The 14,622-nt window shown below is 46.2% G+C and overlaps 1 protein-coding gene across 4 annotated transcripts in view; it reads left to right on the forward strand.

The window, feature by feature from the left end:
- SEMA5B (semaphorin 5B) overlaps positions 1–14,622 on the forward strand; it is a 273,437-nt gene that overhangs the window by 67,926 nt on the left and 190,889 nt on the right. For all 4 annotated transcript variants that reach the window (XM_064514705.1, XM_064514704.1, XM_064514702.1 and 1 more), the window contains exon 2: positions 13,529–13,589. The gene's annotated coding sequence lies outside the window, so the exon portion shown is untranslated. The remainder of the gene's footprint in view (positions 1–13,528; positions 13,590–14,622) is intronic.

The following is a 14,622-nucleotide window of genomic DNA, read 5'->3' on the forward strand; positions in this document are numbered from 1 at the left end:
CTCTCTGGCAGCATGGTCGAATGCCTGTTGCATCTCTGTGAATCTGGTTGCCAGCTCTTACGAGGCTTAGGAGAGCACCAAGGTCCCACAGATTTGTAGTGGCACGTAATTCCACGGAGACATTTGTGGTGCCACAGGAAGAGACTGTTTTCTGAACCAGAGTCTTCAGCAAACTCATCCTGAATATGAGGCAAAATGGAAGCAGTCAGGAAAAGCGAGATTTGTTGATAGAAACTTTTGAGAAGAGCAAAGTAATTCATAACACCTGATGTTGGAAACAGCTTTGTCAGGATAAGAGAATTTACAAATCCCTTACACTGGTGCTAAAATCACACCTACAGTAGTATCCACCAAGATTACTTTCAGAAAACAGTCTCCAAAGCTAGATCACACCATTAAAGGCGATAAGAGAGTGGGAGTGAATTCAGCCAACCTCATCTGAAGAAATGTTTAATGAGGGGGATGATCATTGTAAGGGTCATTTAATATCAAGAAAAGGAAATGACACATGATACAAGTAGTAACACAAAGAACAATGGATTCCATTTAATAAAGGGCAAATTCAAATTGGAAACGAGGCTAAACTTTTAGATGGTTAAGAGCAGGCAGAAAGGGGAGCCATTTGCTTAATGAGGTAGTTATGACAAATGAGATAAAAAAGTTCTGGTTTCCAAATTCTGCAGATACAGAGTTGAATCTTTCCAGCTCGATGCAGTGGGTTGGCTGAGGGAAGCCAGTGGCGTCCTGTTAGCCTTGTCCGTCAGGATTATTGGGTTAATAATCTGCATTGGAATAAAGGCACTGCAGGAGCCTCATTAGATGTTGAGATTCTTTCTTTCATCTTTAATAGTGGAGAAAGAAATTAGGTTTTTGGTAGCTTTACAATAAGAGACAAAATGTTAAGTGTGCTGTGATTTTCCTAGCTGCGATTTAGAGCCCATGTTGAGATTTACAGGCTCACAGCATTTGCGCCTGTTCAGAACCATGTTATGCTGCAAGTTGAAAGTCTGCAGGCCTGGTTCTGCTTTCCTGAAAGACCCTGGTGGGGATTTCTCCTAGGATTGTATGGGACTTTTCCCAGGATTGTATGAAAATCATTGTACAAAATGATTGTATTGCAGAGACAACTGGACACCCTGGAGGTATCTGTTGGAAATCCTGCTCTTCCCCTCTCACTGTTCCCTTGAAGCACGGCTGACCTGACGGCTATTCGTGATGCTGCAGTTGACCTTAATTAACCACCTGCAAGTCTTGCTGTACCAAATGAGCTCTTTTCCTGCATGCTAACGCCTTCTTTGGGAGCATGTCTGAAAACAGTCTCGTATCTGTGTTGTCATGAAGACTTGGTGAAATGAAACTAAAAATGCATAGTGCCAGAACTTCGCATCTGTGCAAAAGTGGACCAGGTATATGTGGACTTCCTGGCATCAGTGATCATGGCGATAGCTAGCATCGGTATTTGAAGCAGTGATTCTAATACGATGAAGGAAAGTGATTAACAGAGATGGTTATCCCTTTGTGACACAGTTATGCAGCTGATGTTCCTTGCCTTATTTTAAATATATCGTCAGTCACAAAGAGCCTAATTAATGAGGTTTCCAATTAACAGATAATGGTCACCAACTGGTAGTTTTTGCTGTGGCTGAAGATGAAATGATGTGACTCAGTGCATGAAAATGGCAAGTTTTACAACACGATTGATGATTTGGTGATTACTGCGTTTAAGTAACAGAATTCACGTAAGGATTCGAGCTGCTCAAAAATTAATATAATTTTTCCAGGACCCTGATAGTGATCAGGAAGTGTATGTAAAACCGTGATCTCATGCAATTTGGAAAGTTCGCAGAATAATCTGATTGGCAGAGCTTGCTGGGGATCTAACTGCGCTCAAAGAGAAAAAAGTCCTGAAGACGTGGGTCTCTGCCAGCAGCAATGGAAATGGCGAGGACAGTGGATTTTGTGCTATAATTTATCTGAGATAAAGATGGGGGTTGTTCCAAAGAGAAATAAAACCGTGTTGCTGCTTGCAAGGAAAGTACATCAGTCCAATTGCTAGCATTGCTTGTTATATGCTGTTATAGAGGTGTATGTTGGAGTTGGACAATAATTTTTTTATTTTAAAAACATTGCTTTCGTAGAAATCTTTCTTTTAAGCTTTCAGATTCTCTTTGGAAAAATTGAAAATTCTCACTTTCCAGGCACCAGAACGTCTCAGATGCAGATGGAAACCTGATTTGTGGTCAAGTCTTTTCCCCCATGCAAACACCGCAACGTTTGCAGAAGTTAGCCGTCCTTACTGGTGTGGATGCAGAAACGAATCCCCTTTTCCAGGCTGTCCTCTTTCCTCCCTCCTTTGGCCACGTGCCCTCCTGGGTGTGGGAGCCCCCTGAGCTACTTCCTCCTTATTCCAGCTGTGAGTTTCTAAGTTTCAGTTTCTAAGTTTTCATTTCAGTTGTAAGTTCCTGAGCTACTCTAAGGGCTTATCATCTTCACCACTCTGTCATCTTCTCTACTCTTTGCAGTTAAGCCGAAAATTAGAAGTAAAGTGTTTGAGATTGTTCAGTGAAAGCAGTGGCAGAAGTCGCACTAGCAGTAAATGTCAGAGAGAGAAGCCGTAAAAACTGAGAAAGTAAATGCAAGTTGTCAGTGGCAAGTGCAAGCCACGTTTTTCCAGAATAACTCATCTTTCTGGCTGGGGACAGAAAACAACAATCGCAGATTTAATCCTTCCCTCATATTAATTGCTGAAGTTGTTGAATAATAACCTCTAAAATCTCTACCAGGAAGAGTTGTGCCAGGACCCTAGTAAAGGTAGTGGTCCCTGGACCTCCTGTGAGAATATTTTTTTTGAACTATATAGCGCATTACCAGCGGTCAGCAAATAATGCGTCGCATTTACTAGACAAAGCTACGTAGCCAGGGAAGTTCAGACGTCAGCAAGAGGTCAGAGGAAATGCTCTGTTGGTTCCTTCTCGTCTTAACTTCCCTGGATAACGCTAGTAGTTGCCGTTGTTAATGCCCCCAGCGCACGTGCTGGCCGTGCTGTTAAGATGTGAGCATGGAGGTTTTAGCATTGGTTGGGATGCTGGTTTATGCAGCTAAGACAGGCTGGTGACATGCGTTATTGGGAAGCAGAGTTGGCTGGGAATTTTCTTGGGGCCGCAGGTCGCTCGGTAGATACAGATCCATACATCTCTCTGAATAGCCGGCAGCTTTGTGGCGTGGACTTCTGGCTGAGGAGTGAGAGATGGTGCTAGAGGCCCTGGCTGAATTAGGCAGCGTTTAAGAGATTTCAGCGTCCGGCGGGAGGGGAAGTTGGGCCGTTGGGCCATTCCTTGGGTTCGATGTTAGGCTGGATTTCCCTGTAAGGTCTCATTTTTTTCCCTGTGTAAAATGGGAGAAGCTTTATGGGATGAGAAAACTGTTTCCTGTGTTGCTAAACTAAGGACTTATTTCCAATATCTTCATTCCTTTAAGTGGGTGTCAGTAGCCTTTTCTTTTTGGTTAGATACCACTGCCTAATTCCTATCTCTGCTCTGGTGCCGTAGTTGAGCAGAGCAGTTCATCACCCGGGGAAAATAAGTCCTTCTTTATAACTGTTTCTCTTCATTTTATCTTGGCTTGTCGGTGCCTGGCAGCTTGTCCGTCCTTTACGCCGTTTCCCGTCAGCCCGCTGCAGAGAGCGGTCGCTAGCTGTGCGCGCAGCGCTGGCACGGGGACACGCGCCTTCTCCAAAACTTCCCTCGCTCCTTCTTGGGTTTCTTTGAACTTTACTTTCCTTCCTATATTCTTAAGAGTTGTAATTACTACCGGACCGGGCTGAACTGAAGTGGCATTATAACTGCGCCTGACGTTTCTGTTTGGAAAAGCATTTATGAAGTTGGCGTTTGTATCTCATTTTGTTAAACTTACTTGTACTGTTTAGAACAATTTTAGGAGATTTATAATTGCTTGTTTTGTAATACAGCCAGAAAGAATTAAGTAAAGGCTTTCAAAGTAATCTCTCTTTTCTCCAGCTGAAGAAACACTGTCATGTTTTCATATATCATCTTATTTAGGGTCGAAGTTTGCCTTCCCTCTGCGCTTGATAGACATACGTAGCTCGCGTAGACAGTGTAGCTTCATTGCGATGGATTTTATGCAACTAAAGGAAGTATATTTTCAGCAAAAATGACTACGAGCCGATTGCAATTAAAGTTGTGACTGAGTTGATACTGGAGATCAATAGCTACTAGCTTTGGATATTTGCTGGGTAGGCAAAAACTCAGAAGATAGTGGATTCTGCAGACAGAGATATGGAGGGAAGATGGCTTTCTGTGTAAGCCTCGTCGCTGGGGCTCAGAAAGCTCGCTTCGTTTACTGGCCACCCCGCGGGATGCCTCTGTGGTCTCGGGGATGATTACAAACTTTTTACCATATGTTTGTATTGTGCCTAATGTCCTGGAGCCCTTATTTTGGTTGGGGTTCATGAAGTTCTGGCCTCCCAAATAATATTTACTCATTAGCCTCTACGAGAAAGTAAACAAATGTTCTTTGCAAGGACCGGCCTAAGTCACGTCCACCCTGAGTAGGACTTCTGCGTCGTGGGCGCTGATGGATGGGAAGTAAGGCCTTGGAGCTGATGATTATATCAGATGAGACACTCAGCCCAGGCATGGGATCATTTAAGCTGTTTAGAAACACGCTGGGAGGGAAGGAGAGAAGACGGTGACCGTGAAGGCTGCGAGCTGTTTCCCTGGGATCGTAGTCCCATAGCTCAAGGCAGAGGAAGGAGCTGACAGACGGAGAGAGGCCTCCTCCAAGAGCACATTATAACATCATCACTGGTCCAGCCAAGTGCAGGCATGATGGCTTTTTTTTGTAATGAAGAAAGAAACCTGCTTTTTTTTTCTTTTTAAGATAAATCATCCACAGGCAAACTTACGAGGAAAATAGAAGGGAGAAGGCTGAGGAGGCATGCCAGAGAAGGATCCTTCAGAGCAGCCGGGATTCAGCCTGCGGGAGGGAGGGTCACATCGCTGCCTCCGGCCTGGGTTACCGTGCAGTGCTCGGGGCTTGGGCGCTGCCGGGACGTTTGTCTCGGACTTGGCCTCGGGGCTGGGGAGTTAGTGAGGGAACGACACCCGTCTCTGGTGTGCTGAAACACGGTGCTTTCAGGTTGCTCAGCGCGAGTAGTTTTGGTCTCTGATCATGTCGTTCCTCCCGCTCCAGCGATGAGAGGATGTGTCAAGCAGTTAAAGCACAAGTCTGGGAGCCGGAAGACCTGGCCGCTGTTTCTGAGGCTGCTATATCCTATTTGTGATTTTGGACAAAGCAAAGAAGCCCTGAATTTAGATGCAGGGTTTTCCAAGTGGCTCAGCACTCTCTTAACTCTGCTGTCATTGGACTCGAGGGGAATTTCACCCTTTACTTTGTTGGGATCTTGCATTTCCAACTATATGTGAAGTAGGTGGGTCACTGTAATCATTTGGATAGAAAAAATGTGTCTGCTGCAGTGCAGGAACTGATGCAACTTCTGTAGATGCTGCTTAGTGGATGGAGAAAGTGTATTTTCACTGAAAATTTAAGGTCAAATTCAGACCCTCGTTATACCAGTTCAAATCTGGAGTGATGCTGTTGGTATCTTTAGCTGGAGTTCGTTGTGACGCTGACACGACTGCTTCACCGTCACTTAGCTCAGCTGCATGTGATTGCAGTGTGGGCAGGACAGCGGCGAATCGAACCTGATTAATTTGGTCCTAGAATATATATCCCGTAGTAAGTAAATAGCATTGCAAGGGCTTAACTTTGCAATATTCTTTTTCCACTGTAACATTACAAGAAGGTATTAGTAAACCATTTACAGTTTGTGCCTAGTTCATGCTGTCTGAAGCTAGGAAAAATTTCCACTTTGGAAAAGATGAAGCTTCTACGTGGAGCAAAGCAAAGCATTTTTCAAATTCCTTATGGAAAATGAATTTTTGTTTTTCAACACTAATAAGAATCATGACTATATACTAAAAGGATCCTCTGTCCCTTAAAATGTCTCTTGGAACAACCAAAGACAAGTAATGAGCTAAGAAAGCTCCCGGTGTGCTGCAGGGAGATGAGGCGGCTGCTGCGGCCCCGCGGGGAGCTGTGTCCGGCGGCAGGGCTCGCGCTGCTTTGCCCGGGGATTCGCACCTGGAAGCAGAATCCGCCCTGAAAGGCGGCTCCAGACGGCATCGCTGGCCCCGTCTCTGTGGCTGGCTGTGCGTATGTGCGTGCTTTGGGTGGCCGCCTCAATTTAGCAGTTGTGGCCGTTTGCAAAATGCCCACGAGCAAAAACAGTATCTTACTCTGTGATGTTCTCAGTAGACACGACGGGAGCGATGGGGGCTGGTGGTTGGGGGGGACAGGACCATAAGCTGGGCTTCGACGCTTCCCCCCAGCTGTGCCGGTGGCTCGCTGTGAAATGCCGTGCGAGTCACTCGCCTTCCCGGGAGGCTGGGTTTGCTTCTGCGGAGCAGGAACATTAACACGGGCTTCGGGGAGCCGCAGCACTGAAGTCGCTCGAGGGAGTGTTTTGTGCTGAGAGAAGAACGGATCCATGAAATATTTAATCAACAATCTCCGGGTGTAGATATGCCCCCACTTCTGCATTAAATACTCTTAGTGATTTAGGGGGTTATTATGTCTTTCCCTCTTTTATCTCTTGTTCTCATCAAGAGGAGCTGCATTTTAGACCACAATAAAGCTTTTTAACCGTACTTTTACTGCATGCAGTTATTAGGAAAGCTTCAGCATGCTTTTTTGTAATAGTGACCCCGTGCTCACTTTCTGAACCATCTTGATTTTTTTTTTAACGGGAAGCAATAATGAATTTCCATATGGGCTATACCTTGTAAAAAGATTATCTTCATTTATTCTTTTTATAAAGTTTTCAGAAGGGAAGGCACTGTCCCAATGCACAGAAGCAATTTTTCTTTTCAATGGATCCTGCGACTCAAATCTAAACCTTTGCTCTCGGAGGAGCACTTTTCAAATGTTTACTTACTGCTTGATTCCTGATAGGCAGCCTGGAAAAAAATCAGATGAGGTGTTGCTCCTGCAAGTTATACTGCTTTATGTCGTTTGAAAGGTAGAGATTGAGCTGATTTGTTTAGCAGCTTGCCTCGTCCCAGCCAGGGGAAAGAGTTCCTTTGTGTCTCCGGCTTTTATCAACAGTCCACTAAAAGCGTTTATATATATATATAAAAAAATCATGCAGCATTTATATAAAGCCTTTCATCTCGATGCCTCCAAAGTAGTTGACAAATATGTCAGATAATTTGTCAGCTGCTTTGCTCAATGGTTACCTCTTGCTCCAGCACAAAAATGGTGCCATTTCTGTGCTGCGTGAAGTTATTCCTGCTGCTAATGAGTTATTGAAGTAATCACCAAAGGTGTAACGTGTGGGTTACAAAATTGTGAACTGAGATTTTTGTATTTCTTTTTCCTGATCATCCACGGAGGGTTAATTTAATACGACGCGACCGTCCCGTTGTGCTGGGGTCCGGGAGGGATGGTGCGCAAGGCACCCTGAGCCGGCACAGACCAGCCCTGCGTGGTTACGGTGCGTAATTGGAGGGGAAAAAAAGGAGGAATAATACAACACTGATGACCAAACCAGGGTCACAGAAAGATCCCCTTTGAACAGTCCCTTGGTGACAAATTGCTGTTCGGCAATCGGACAGATTGTGCTTTGTATGGGCAAAACCGCGTGAGCTGATGGCGACACCAGCTCCTCTCTGACACCTCCCTGCCCGCCCCGGGCTCGGAGGGGAGCGCCTGTGCCCGGCGTGGGTTGTCCCCCTGGGGCCGGGGGTGTCCTCGCAGCCGTCTGCCTTCTGGTGTCACCGTGGCCTTCCCTGGCCCGTGTTTCCGTAAAGCCGGATAGATGAGCAGCGTTTGGCAGGGCTCCGTATTCCCCTGCGGCACAGACGCACGGACGTCCGTGAGGCTGGGTCGCAGCATCCCCTTGGCTGCCGCCCCCTTCCCTCGCGCGCGGCGCTGGCTGCCTCCCGAGGAAGCGCGGCGCGAGGTGACTGGGGGTTGCGCGAGGGGATCCATAGCACGAGTGTTGAGGGAGTCAGGGGTTATTTACTGGCTGCGGCGTGTTTCCCTGCGCCCTTGGCGCGTCCCCGCTTCCTGCATGGAATTTGGCTGGGAGAGTCAGAGCTGTGCGTCGTCGTCCCAGGCTCCAGCTGGGACGCGTAACTTGGCTGCGTGACGCTCTCCCCTCCTTGCCCCCCTTAGCCGCTTCCCATGGTAAATAGTTTCTCAGGACTCGCAGGGGAAGGGGGAGATGATCTCCAGGCCAATGACGCCGATAAGTTGAAAAAGTGTATAAATAAATTAGCCGTGATGAATCGTAAGAAATGGTCGCTTTTCCCACTTTCCTAGAAGCGGCTGAAATGACCGTCCCCGTCCTGCTGCTGGGGTCGGGATGCGGGGAGCGGGGCCGGCAGCGCGGATCCATCTGACACGTATTTCCATATTGAAAAAAAAAGCGTGATTTATTTTCTTTTGCTGCAGCCTGCTCCCAATTTTCAGTTTACATTAATAACTAGGGGAACAGCAGTTCTTATTGCCATATACTTTAGCTATTAACACTGTGTCTGGTTTGACAGTACATCTCTCTTGTTTTTTTTTTTTATTCCCTTGCGTTCATAAAATATGTATCAGCGTTCCTTTTTAATCTCCTTTGGCAGGTCCAGCTAGTTAATTTGTGTCTTTCCTTCTTTAGAATTTGATTTTTCCAACATCATATACTTATCGGAAGAAACAAAATAACTCATTATGAGAAACTGCCTTTATTCTGGGGGGAGGAAACTTGTTTGAATTTATATTAAATGGAATTATTTCTGCAGGAGCCCCTAACAGGTTTCTCCCCCAAATGTTTGCATCATTGATGGTTTAATTGCTGCAATAATCAGTTTGGTGAATAAGAGGTCCTTCCCCGGGCTCGGTAAATCCATGCTGACTGAGTAAAGCATGTCTGTGATTTATGTGCAGATAAACAGCTTTGGATCCTATCCAATCACTTCATCAGTTTTAATTCGGCTGCCTAATCAGTAGCAAACAGGAGGGTTGTTTTTTGTTGTTTTTTGCTTTGTTTTGTTTTTAATCGTTTTTTTTTTTTTTAATGCAAGCCTTGGCATGTTCCCCAGAATGGCACAGATAACTCCCGTTTCTCATCATGTTAGTGTCAGAGTCAGCTCTAACTTTCTGAAAGAGTTTATAAGAAGGGGATGAGATGCCAAGACCTGCCTTTGGGCTTTGCCTGGTAGCTAAGGAACCGTACAGATATGCAGGCTGGAAAACAAGCCGGCTCTTATCTCCTGTTCTCTAAAGGACATCCCTCGGATTCCTGAGAAACGTGGAAAAGCTCGTGTAGAAGCAAAGTTTATTTCCCGCGTGTGGTTAGCGGCTGACGGCTTCGAAATTAGTGCTGCGGCAGTCGTGTTGCTGCGTTCTTCATGGGCTGAAGGACCTCGCGGGGTGCAGGAGGAGCAGGTGGCCGTGGACACGCAGGGCAGGGCTGGGCAGGGCCGGGCCGGGGGCTCCCGCTCCCTGGGCTTTCCTGCCGCGCCGGGTAGCAAGGACGGACACCAGCACCCAGCAGGGACCGGCAGCACCCGGCCCCGCGGCCTCCGCTGCCTGGGCTCGGCCAGGGAGGGGGACAGGGCTCTGGGCTCGCGGCCGCCTCTCCTCTCCTTTGCCGGGCGCTGGAGGGTGAACGTTTGGCACCTGGAGAGGTGGGGTGGGAAACGGAGCAAGCGCAGCGAGTGCCGCTCTGCAGCACTCGGGGCAGCTGAGGGGGGCAGGAGCCATACGGCCCCCTCCCACCGTTGCGTCTCCAGCCTGGAGGTTGCCGTTACACATCCGCTACGTGCGCAGTGCTGCAGAGGCCGGGGTGGCCCAGATTCCCCCCGACTGAGGCGCTGCTGACTTAAGGCTCAGGTCCCGAGATCCTGACCTCATTTTTATCTATCATAACCGAAGCAAAGACCTATTAATGTTAAAACATTGAACCATTTACGTTATTATCTGTTAGTGCCATGTGGCCGGAGGTGAAGTGTTCTCTGATTTATAAGCAGCCTCTGCAGGATTACAAAGAATAACCCCGTTTGGTCAGCTGCTCTAGGGCGAGCAGTACCAGCTGCGATGTTACAGCTTACCTAAAGAGCTTAGCATGGGTTGAAGAGTAACCATGGCTGCGTATCTCCGCTTCATAGCAGCCCTTGCAACATACGTAAGTGGCAAGTTTGGGAACGCTCTGCTAGGCTGGGAAGCCACCACTGGACCATTTATGAGATGGGTTAATTTGGAAGGAGAAGACATTGACATTGCTACTGTATCTCGGGGGTTTGTATCATAACCCAGGTATGACACAAACCACCCTTTTTTTCTGTTTCAGGTTAAACACCTGCAGGTCCATGTTTCACCGTTACCCAGACTGTAAGGAAACCCCAGGCAAAGCTGCTAAATTCAAACCTTTTGTCTCAGCTGTAATTCCTTGCACACACCCATAGCTGTAGGGGCTTTAAATAGAGCTTTGGATCATCGTGAAATTCAGAGAATTAGGCTGGGCTGGAGGGAAGGGCAGCAGACTGGGTTTGAGGCACTTCGGGATCGGTTCGCAGTGCAGATGTGCATGTCCCGTGGGACCTTGGGCGAGGTGTGTAATCCATCCGCAGTGCTGGTTTTTTTTTAAATTATTTTGCAAAAGGGCAATAACACCTCCCCGCCATAGACGGGATGAAGTGAGGATAAAACCCATTATTAAAGAAAAGGCATGCAGATCCTGCGGTGGTTCTGGTGTGGTTCCACCTTCCCAAAGGCAGTCCCCAAGCTTTGGGTCTGTGGTGCTCAAAGATGTTTGGTCTTTCAATTTTAGAAGTCCCTGCTTCGATCCAAGGTGCGTTGGCTAAGACAGTGTGTCTCCCACTGGCGTGGATTCGGAGGGGCGTATGGAGGGGGCGGTTTGATCCTTATATTGTGCTATTGTGCCACTTTTTTTTTATTGCTGACAGCACTATGGAGGGACGAGCAGGCTTGGGATTTTCCTGGCCTTGACTGAACACAGTCTATAGGTCTGGTTCTTTTACCTGAACATGAGGTTTGAACAACCCATTCTGGTTAAAATTAATGTGAAATGAGCATCCAGAGTCCTGAAAAATGAAGACAATCCCATCTATCTATCTGCTTCTTTAATGGAGAGATAGGAATGGTTTCATGCTGTAACCTGAGAGGAATTCAAACATCTGACAAGTAATTTCAGGAGAACACTCAGTTTCTTGCAGATCAAAGGGGGGGTTTAGGGAGGCCTGTATTCTCTGGCCAGAAGGGAGCTGTTATATTTAGAGAATTTGGCAGTTTGCACACCAAAAGTGTTGATCAAACCCAAGAGTTTCTGCTGACCAATGGCTTGTTTTTTGGAAGGGAAAGCCAATCCTGATCTGGAGGTTTGAGCTAACAGATGTATTTTATGTTCCTACAGCCTGGTATGTTGGGCTCTGAGCTGCCACTTGGGGTATCACTGAAAAACCATTTCCACTGTTGTCATTTTAAAGAGCAAGAGCCAACTGGTAGTAAAGACTTAGTCCTTTAGTGAGGTGACCTGTCACCTCCAGGGTCCCCTTGGATTTCCCGCGGTTGGCATTCAGCCCTGGCAGCCAAGGAAATTTTCACGTCTTCATCCCTCTCCTATGATTTCTTCCACAGGGGAAGACCGATAGGAAAAGGATGGAAATGCAAGGATGTGTATGAGTGTTACAATCTTAAAATGTTGCAAGAAGGGAGTGTGGGAGCATTTTCTGGATTATAGAAATGTGATGAATGAGGCTTCTTGTAGAAAACAATTGCTTCAGTCCTCTCCGCAAGCGGGATGACTGGTTCCTCTGTTATAGCAGTTCGCTTTTTTTCAGAGGTTGCTACCATTATTACGACTTTTGCTCCTTTTGTGCGATCCCCACTATTTAGAAGCTGGTGTTCAGGGAAGAATTAGCAGGGCTGTGAGAGGACTGCCTGGGGCTGGAGTCTGAACCCGGTCCTTGAGAGGGGCACCTCAACCTTGGGAGCCTCTGGCATCACAGGGGCTTTTGGCAGGTCACATCTGAGCTTCCCTGGAAACAACATTTTGTCTTTTTTGCGCCTCCATTCCCTGTCTGTAAGGCAGGGTTGATAGCACGTGCCACTTCTCAGGAGTGCAGGGAGGATACACCGGTCCGGTCTGTGAATGCGCAGGCATTGCTCCGATGGAAGCCATGTAAATAACTAGATAAATGATGTCAGTGAGACCGTCTGTCGAGCGTGATAGGTAGCAGGGTCAGACTCTCTTTCACAGTGAATCATTTCTTACTGGCTGACTGGGAATCGTGCTCACCAGCCGTTGTGCAGAAGCGTCCTCCGATTTTTGCTGTCTCTGTCTTTTCCCTGCCTACGCGTTTAGCTCCTTGATCTTTAGCCTGCGAGTTGCAGGGGACAGAAACGACCAGGTCCCATGTCTGCGCAGTGCTTAGCACAAAGAGTTCAGGCAGGTGCTAGGCCTCCGGGTGCTGCCATAACATAATGTTAAAGAATAATTTATTAGAAAATAATCTAGAATTTATCATAATTTATTATAAGCTTTGCCTGTTTACTTTCATCAAGTTGTGATGGAAGTGGGGATTTGGGGTAAGACAGATGGGTGGAAACAACCTTTGAGGTATGGGGTTTTTGAGCAGATGTGTTCATTTGGTGCTTTGCGTTGTCATCAGTGCCCTCAGCGTTTCGAAGAGCGGGGATACGGGCTCGTAGCTCGCATACCTGCCGTCTGCCCTGCTGGGCTTGCTGTGGGAGCTGGGGCAAGTCGTGTAGGCTGTGCAGACACCTCTTCATTTGGCTGCCGCTCCTGGGTTGACTTGAAGAGTTTAAATAGGTCTTTGCTAACCTGTATCTCTTTGACTACTCTTGTAAGTAGTTCTGTAGCCAGAGCTGAGGGTGCAGTGAACTCCCACAGTGGCGACTGATGGGACAAGGAGATAGGTGACAGGGACAGTCATCTTTCCAAGCAGGATGCTACAGTGGAGAAAAAGATGTGTGTTCGCAGCTTCAGTTTCTCATTGGTGCTGATCTTCTCCTTGGAAATTAGGACAAGAGCAATTCCTTGCCTCTCCTGAGAGGATGAAGCATTCAGGATCGTGAAAAGTTCAGACAGGGTTGCACGATATCTAAGATAGATTGAGTGTGTTGAAATATTTATTGTTTCTACAAACATTTGCTACTAGCGAATCTGTAGGCTGTTTTTTTTGCAGAAAGCAAATATGAAGAAAAATGGTTTCAGCTGAAGCAAGTTTTGAAGCAAACTTCAGATGAGTGTTAAGGAAAATTTGTACACTGCTCTAAGGTTAAATTTAAATGATATGTTCTTTAAATTTTATTTCCCCAATAATCTCAAAATTTGACATTAAATCCTCTTTGTTGGGAGATGAGAAGATGTAGTTAGAAGTATCCACTTAAAATTCTTTTTCTGGTGTTTCCACAGGTTACTAAGGATTTTCCCTGGAGCAGGACTTTGAATATGACACTTCAGTAATGCAGAGGCTGTAAGTATAAAATATTATGTTTGCAACACTTTTTTAACAGCTATGTCTGCACACTTTCAGAGCGTTGCTAGAACTCGCCTTTGCTAGATCCTACCTTGCAAAGAGCTTACCAGGAAATGACTGGAAGATGAGATGGTTCTAAAATGGATAGTGCCATTTTAGACACTGCTTTATCAGCTTCATGTTGCCTTGTTTAAGTACTCCTATAATGGCTTGTTTAATCGGCAGGAGGAAAGCCCAAGACATCTGTCAGTATTGCTGGAAATGCCACAAGTAGACAAAAATAAAAATACCTCATTAGTACAGATGAGCAGTGCATAAAATGCAATGATACATTACCAAAAGCTGGCATGCAGTTGGTTCCCAGGCACAGAACAAAGGCCGAGAACCATATGTTGCTTTGTGATATCACTAATTAAAAAGCCCTACTTTAACCCAAATGAATGATAGTGAGTGAGGGCTTGCTGCCCTGATCATGTATTTGTTGGCCTTTGGTCACTTGGTGTCAGAACTGGAGGTCTGAGGAGTCTTATCACATCTCAAATAGGCAAGGTTTTGCACAATTCCTAGTTGTAGATGCTTGAAAAAAATAAAATTTCCTTTTTTTCCTCAGCTGTTCCCATCTTTTTTGTAGGTGAATTAGTGAGCTGTTAAATTTTGTAGCTCTTTTCTGAATTCTGCATTGTTTTTCCTAATCAGTTCTCTCAGATCTGTTCAATCTCCATTTAATTCAGTCAGCTACTCAACATCCAAACCATTTGTAGTAAGGAGAGTGCTAATTTTTCCTTTTATTTCAATTGTGGCTGATGGCTTTCAGCAGGTGTTATCATATAACTCAATCACCAGCTATCGGAATTTGTAATTTAATCAATAAAGGAGGACATTTTTCTCAAGGAGATCAAAAGAGACAGAGTTCAAGGAAAATGTACGGCGAAAGGAGCGTGAAGAACAAAAAAGGGTGATAGGCACTGCAGTTCTGCACATAATAGCTGCACATCCTGGTGGCTATATCTGCCTGGCAAGTAGCAAGCAG

The sequence above is a fragment of the Dromaius novaehollandiae genome, chromosome 7, assembly GCF_036370855.1.
Source record: "Dromaius novaehollandiae isolate bDroNov1 chromosome 7, bDroNov1.hap1, whole genome shotgun sequence".
Lineage (NCBI taxonomy): Eukaryota > Metazoa > Chordata > Aves > Casuariiformes > Dromaiidae > Dromaius > Dromaius novaehollandiae.